The sequence below is a fragment of the Gopherus evgoodei genome, chromosome 6, assembly GCF_007399415.2.
Source record: "Gopherus evgoodei ecotype Sinaloan lineage chromosome 6, rGopEvg1_v1.p, whole genome shotgun sequence".
NCBI classification, from domain to species: Eukaryota; Metazoa; Chordata; order Testudines; family Testudinidae; genus Gopherus; species Gopherus evgoodei.
The window spans coordinates 38845984-38853450 of NC_044327.1; the positions used below are offsets into that span (position 1 = coordinate 38845984).

A 7467-nucleotide genomic window follows, 5' to 3' on the forward strand; every position below is an offset into this window, starting at 1 on the left:
GAGTAAAGAGGGGCACAAGGACAGGAGCAGAACCAGGGACTGGTGTGGAGGAAAGTAAGGAGAGGGTGGCTAGGGATCAGATGGATATTTTGGGTGGGTGGCAAAAAAGGCAAGGCCTGTGGAAGAAGGACTTCAAAGTTGAGTGAAGGGGACCTCCTTTGAGTTTCTGCATCAGCACAATGTATCTATGGCTATGCCCCAGTAAATGACATCCAGATCTAAGGGATTATTTCAGTTTTTGACAGGGTAATGGGAAAGCAATGAAGTGGGTAGATCTCATTTGTGAATGTTGAACAGCACAACATAAAAGAGAGAGATTAATCTGGCATACTGTGAAGTGTAACAGAAAAAACATCTGGCTTGAATCTCTCCTCACTACCCAGGTGTAGACTAGGAATGACTTTATTGAAATTAATGAATTTACACTAATGCAGAACATGCCTAAAAGGATAATCAGGCCTAATGTAGCCGTTCCTTTTATCCCCTGTATTAGATGGAAGACAGGGTCTAGCCAATGGTAGGGAGAGGAAATAAGTTGACTGTGCTAATGACTCCCATATACATAGTACACAACTAAGGGTTGAAAGGATGCACAAATGTACTACTCTGTATAAATCTCAGAAAATTACCACAAATACTAGCCTGATTATCTCTATCTCGATATAACACTGTCCTCGGGAGCCAAAAAATCTTACCACGTTATAGGTGAAACCATGTTATATCGAACTTGCTTTGATCCACTGGAGTGTGCAGACACCCTCCGGAGCGCTGCTTTACTGCATTATATCCGAATTCGTGTTATATTGGGTCACGTTGTATTGGGGTAGAGGTGTATAGGTCCTGAACCTGCAAATACTCACTTACATGCTTTTCTTGTCTACACAGAGAAGCAATGTGCACTATGGAGTGTGATTTCTAAGGCACACTAAGGTGTTGTGCATTAATTGGTCCATGTAGACCCTGGTGGTGCATATTATGGGTTCCTAGCATGCTTTCACGTAGTACTGTTTGAAACAGCACTATATTCAAGTACAGTATGGAATCTTTTGTGTACACCATCAGGGTCTACACATACCAATTAATACACAACATGTTAGTGTGCTTTAGAAATCACATCCAAATTGCTGCTCTGTGTACACAAACCCTGATTTAAGTCCTTTTTTAAAAGCAATTGTTAAACTCCCCCTGTTGTTTATGAAGGCCCAGATTTTCAAATGGGTATGTCTCTGAATCAAAATTGTGACCAAAATGTACTTGAAATGTATGTGTAGAGAGATGGCATTTTAAAACTGTTTAGGTTTCATAGTTAGTCCAAAATAGTAGATCTAGATCTATTTTCTGGCCTGTCAGATGCTTGATGTTCAGTCTGTGTAGTAACATTGTTAGGAAGATGAATATTTCCACGTGAGCAAAGTTTTCTTCCAGATACCTTCTCTTGCCAATCCTGAAGATCATTACTTTTCAGCTAGGACCTTGATTTGTTGTCTATTTTCATCAAGAAATCTTTCAGGGCTAAACAAACCTGGGTTCTTCTATAATTTTCTAAAAATAAACATTACACTGTTAGGTATTTGATAGTTTAATGGCTCAATTCTGTGAGGTGCTGAGAACCTGTAACTCCCAGTGAATTCAATGCAAATCCAGCTCCTTGGAGCATCAGGCTCTAAGATAGTAAAATTAGAGATGTATTTTCATGCTAACTGACTCATGCATGGCTCTTTCTTCAGAACAGTAGAAAATGTGCTTTTTTCTTATATTATAAACATGTTCAGGTGCTGCGAACCTGCAGCTCCCAATGGGCTCAGTTGTGTTCCAATGAAAGCCAGCAGCAAAATTCCTATTGATCTAATTGGGCCTCAATTCAGGAAAGCATCTCTACCTGGAAAGTATTTCAGCAGGTGCTTAACTTTAAGCATATACTTAAGCCCCTCTGAAGTTTAAAGTTCAGTATGTGGTTAAATGCTTTCCTGAATCATAGCCTGGAAGCCCATTGCCTGTGATGGGAGTTAAGGGTGCTGAGAATCTGTCCTTAATAGTCACAGAATAACAGAATGTTAATGTTGGTAATTTAAAAAAGTAAACCTCTCAATATTTTTTTAGTCAACACTATTCTTATGTATTTTGCAAGACTGATTTATATTAGAACAGTAAAGTTCTTTAATAAACCAAAGAAGAAACAGAGAAAACAATAACTGTGAAATGCATCTGATACTAAGGACTAGTCTACACTAGAAGCGCTACAGCTCTCCTATCAGCATAATAAAACCACTTCTGTGAAAGGCGGTAGCTATCCCACCGACATCCTGTGTCCACACCAGTGCTTAGTTTGATGTAACTTATGTTGCTCAAGGGGGTGGCTAATTCAACCCCCTGAGTGACATAAGTTATACTGCCATAACCTGTAGTGTAGACAAGCCCTAAGAGTTGCGGGAAGGGAGGAACTTAACAAAATTTGTATTTTTATATTATTTTTCCAATATAGGTCACAATTATTTAGCTTTAAGTTAATGCAGATGATGATCACCGAGCATATAGGTAATAATTAATAGCTTATATAAGAACATAAGAATGGCCCTACTTGGTCAGACCAAAGGTCCATCTAGCCCAGTATCTTGTCTTCTGACAGTGGCCAGTGCCAGGTGCCGCAGAGGGAATGAACAGAATGGGTAATCATCAAGTGATCCACCCCCTGTCGCTCATTCCCAGCTTCTGGCAAACAGAGGCTAGGGACACCATTCATGCCTATCCTGGCTAATAGCCATTGATGGACCTATCTTCCATGAATTTTTTAACCCTATTATGGCCTTGGCCTTCACAACATCCTCTGGCAAGGGGTTCCACAGGTTGACTGTGCATTGTGTGAATAAATACTTCCTATTATTTGTTTTAAACCTGCGACTTATTAATTTCCTTTGGTGACCCCTAGTTCTTGTGTTATGAGAAGTAGTAAACAATACTTTCTTATCTACTTTCTCTACACCAGTCATGATTTTATAGCCCTCAATCATATTTCCCCTTAGCTGTCTCTTTTCCAAGATGAAAAGTTCCACTCTTATTAATCTCTCCTCATATGGAAGTTGTTCCATATCCCTAATCATTTTTGTTTCCCTTTTCTGAACCATTTCCCATACCAATATGTCTTTTTTGAGATGGGGCAACCACATCTGCATGCAGTATTCAAGATATGGGCATATCATGGATTTATATAGTAACAACCTGATATTTTCTGTCCTATTATCTGTTCCTTTCTTTATTATTCCCAGCACTTTGTTTGCTTTTTTTGACTGCCTCTGCACATTGAGTGGATGTTTTGAGAGAACTATCCACAATGACTCCAAGATCTCTTTCTTTCTTATGACTGATCTTTTGTCTAGTTTTGATCTCTCAAAGAAGTCACTACATGTAAGGGATTAATCTCATAACAGATATATAGATTCATAGATTTTAATGCCACAAGGGACCTGGCACGGTATAATTCCCCACTCTGAACCTTAGCGTTCAAAAGATGGGGTACCAGCATGAATTCCTCTAAGCTCAATTACCAGCTTAGTACTTGTAGCGCTGCCACCAACCAGGAATTCCAGTGCCTGGTACACTCTGGTCCCCCCAAAACCTTGCCCGGGGACCCCCAAGACCCAGACCCTTTGGATCTTAATGCAAGGAAAGTAAACCCTTTCCCTCACCGTTGCCTCTCCCAGGCTTCCCCTCCCTGGGTTACCCTGGAAGATCACTGTGATTCAAACTCTTTGAATCTTAAAACAGAGAGGAAAATCCACCTTCCCCCCTCCTTCTCTCTCCCCCTCCCAGACTCTTCCTGAGAGAGAAAGTAATCCTAACACAGAGAGAAATTAATCTTTCTCTCCCCCTTCCCTCCTTTCTCCCCACCAATTTTCTGGTGAATCCAGACCCAGTCCCCTGCGGTCTCACCAGAATAAAAAAACAATCAGGTTCTTAAACAAGAAAAGCTTTTAATTAAAGAAAGAAAAAACAGTAAAAATTATCTTTGTAAATTTAAGATGGAATATGTTACAGGGTCTTTCAGCTATAGACACTGGGAATACCCTCCCAGCCTAAGTATACAAGTACAAATTAAAATCCTTTCAGCCAAATACAAATTTGAACTCCTTCCAGCCAAATACACATTTGCAAATAAAGAAAACAAACATAAGCCTAACTCGCCTTATCGCCTAGTACTTACTATTTTGAATCTATAAGAACCCGTATCAGAGAGATTGGAGACAAACCTGGTTGCATGTCTGGTCACTCTCAGAACCCAGAGAGAACAACAACCAAAATCTAACAGCACACACAAAAACTTCCCTCCCTCAAGATTTGAAAGTATCCTGTCCCCTGATTGGTCCTCTGGTCAGGTGACAGCCAAGCTCACTGATCTTGTTAACCTTTTACAGGCAAAAGAGATATGAAGTACTTTTGTTCTATTAACTCTTACTTATCTGTTTATGACAGGACCATTACATCATCCACTTTGACCTCCTGCATAACACAGGCTGTATAATTTTACCGAGGTCCCCCTGCATTGTGCCAAATAATGTGTGTTTAACTGAAGCATGTCTTTATACAGATTTCACCATGGAGCTTCTGAATATTCTGGATACATACAATCTAAAACTTGCGATAACCTTGCATACTGGGCAACAAAATACAACTTACTTGTCATAGTTGATTTGATGGAAGAAAACACAGGAATCTTTGGCAATAAAATATCCACTCAATACAATATCTTCAGTGGTACTGCAGGAAAACAAGGATACTAAAAAATCAACCATTTCATGTAGGGCTTGATCCAACTTCCATTAAAGTTAATAGATAGGCTTCCATTGACTTCAATGGAACTTACTTGGTTCTTAGTTAGTTTTTGATTATACAAATTTAATTATGAAGAGAGAAAATGTATTTTTATTAGAAGTTCTGAATGCTTTAAATTATAAATAAGCTTTACTGAAAGGAAAAAATGTCTTGTAGATCACTACAAGTAGTACAAATTATTTGTAAAACACTCGGACAATAAGAACCCTTTGTCATTTCTTTGTGTTCTGTTCCTATCTTTCTTTTCATAAAAATGTCATTTATTGGCTTAAGCAACAAAGAAAAAATACCATATAAATCATAGTTACATCCTAATATAAAAATACGTATATTTAGGTGAATCATTTAAACTTCCTGTAAGCCAGTGAGAGCTGTTGAGTGCTTAGCACAGGGATTGACAACCTTTGGCATGTGGCTTGCCAGGGAAAGGACCCTGGCATGCCAGGTCAGTTTGTTTACCTGCCACGTCCACAGGTTCAGCCGATCACGGCTCCCACTGGCGGCAGTTCACCGTCCCAAGCCAATGGAGGCTGCAGGGAAGTGGTGCAGGCTGAGAGATGTGCCGGCCACTGCTTCCCACAGCTCCCATTGGCCTGGAGCGGTGACCCACAGCCAGTGGGAGCTGCGATCGGCTGAATCTGTGGATACAGCAGATAAACAAACCGACTGGCCCACCAGGTTGCTTACCCTGGCGAGCCATGTGCCAAAGGTTGCCAATCCCTGGCTTAGCACATTTCAAAATCAGCTAGATGCCCATCTCTAGATTTAGGATCCTAACTTAAGCTCCAGTTTTTTAAAAAATATTGGCCTAAATAAAAAAAAACCTCTTAATATGGTGTAATATCTTTAAAAGCTACTATCATCATTGTTATGGAAAATTATCAATGCAACAGTTTTTTACAATACAGACTGCAAACTTTTTGCTAAATACTTACCAATGAGGAATCATGAAAGGCATCTAAGATGCATTTTGAACACTTCATAAATTAAAGCTTCAGTGTAAGGAACGGAAGACCTATCTTCAAATCCGGGCAGCCAGCTTGACCCAATTTTCTTATCGGCATGTGCAGAGACAAAAACGAATGTCAGTGAAAGATATCACATCGTACTAAGAAATAGACTTTGATGAGTGCCACAATTTACAAGATGAAAACATGCATATTTCAAAACACTCCTAAAAAAATTTTTTTTTCAAAGGGGCCTCAATCTGGCCTCTTGGACTGAATGGACAGAGCAACTAAGGATGAAATCATGGAAATACATAAACCTGGCTACAGAACTTACTGGCATAACTATTTTGCAACTAGTAACAGCCCTAGTGCAGATGCAGTAACAGAAAGTGTTTTATACTGGTATAACTTATACTGGTATAAAGCTGAAGAAGAGTGCTTTGTGGCTCAAAAGTTTGTACCTTTCACCAACAGAAGTTGGTCCAATAACATCTATCTATCTATCTAGACGCTTTTTAGACTCACTGAGCTTAGTAGCTTAGAGGCTGGTCTATGTGAAATGTATGTGATGTTTCCATTCCAGTTCCCAGTAGACTCCATATAACATAGGCATCACAGCTGGGATCAGAGAGGCTAAGCACTGAGGGCCTTGTTCCCTGAATTGTGGAGTGACTCATCCGAGCCAATGAGAGTTGACAGCGCTCCCGCCTAACTGAAAGTGCACAGCCCTGGTGATATGAACATGGGCGTCTACCTCTAACTGTTACTTGCTTTTTAGACAGTTGTCCAGATCAACAGTAACCAAAAGTTTTAAATACCCCAATCAGGTTAGGCTTGAGGCCATTAAAAATGTTCTGTGAAGAAGTTTCTCGTGGCTGCTGCCTCAGCTACATTTTTGTTCCTAGTCTAGTAAAGACCTTTCAATTCTAGCCATGTTGATCTGGCACTTTTCAGGGTAGCTAAATTAATTAATTGAAAACTAAATAAATTAAAACATCAGATTTAAAATACAGAGCAAACTGTAACAGAAAGTGTGTTTAAGAAAAGGTCGTCCCTGAGTAGTTTTTCCCCCCTCATTGAGTGACTGAAAGTGCTGTGCTGCCTGTTTCTAAAACTGCCCAGCACTATCAAATTGTGGGGGAGGATGGGTGGCTCAAATGAGCAAATTTTAGATATTATTTTTTAACTATCTTGTCTATTGAAGCAACTTTGAACATTGTTACTGAAAACAGTGTCAGAACTTCTAAAAAGTATGTGAAACTAAAACCAAAAAATTATAATTTTTTCAGAAAAGTTATTGGCATTTTTTGACCAGCTATAGTAATGAATAGATTTGGAGCTGTGCGTCTATCACTGTGGTACATGAGTACTTGGAAGCAAGGTGGTTGGATGTGTCTTGAATGAGATTTATTCTACTCTGATTTATCCCATTTTTACACTGGTGAAAATCCAGTGACTTCAGTGAACTCACACCTGATTTACAGTGGTGTGAGTGAATGATTTGTCCCTTGGAAGTGGATAATGTTGATTTTAGAAGACTGTTCTTGCCTGAAATTTTTTGCTTATATTGATTTTAGATGAAAAACTTCTGCATATTTATGGTGGCAACTCAATGGTAGCATAGTTATTAAATCTATTTTCCCAATTATTATTTTGAATCTATGTTGAACTGAAATGCCTCCTTTATATT

At 39.3% G+C, this 7467-nt stretch overlaps 1 long non-coding RNA gene across 1 annotated transcript; it reads right to left on the reverse strand.

Moving 5' to 3' along the window:
• Positions 1-763: 763 nt before the first annotated feature.
• On the reverse strand, positions 764-6494 carry LOC115653104. The gene is made up of 4 exons (XR_004000844.1): positions 6303-6494; positions 5763-5880; positions 4672-4752; positions 764-1542 (listed from the first exon to the last, which is right to left on the reverse strand). It is a non-coding gene; the product is annotated as an uncharacterized LOC115653104 (long non-coding RNA).
• Positions 6495-7467: the final 973 nt, after the last annotated feature.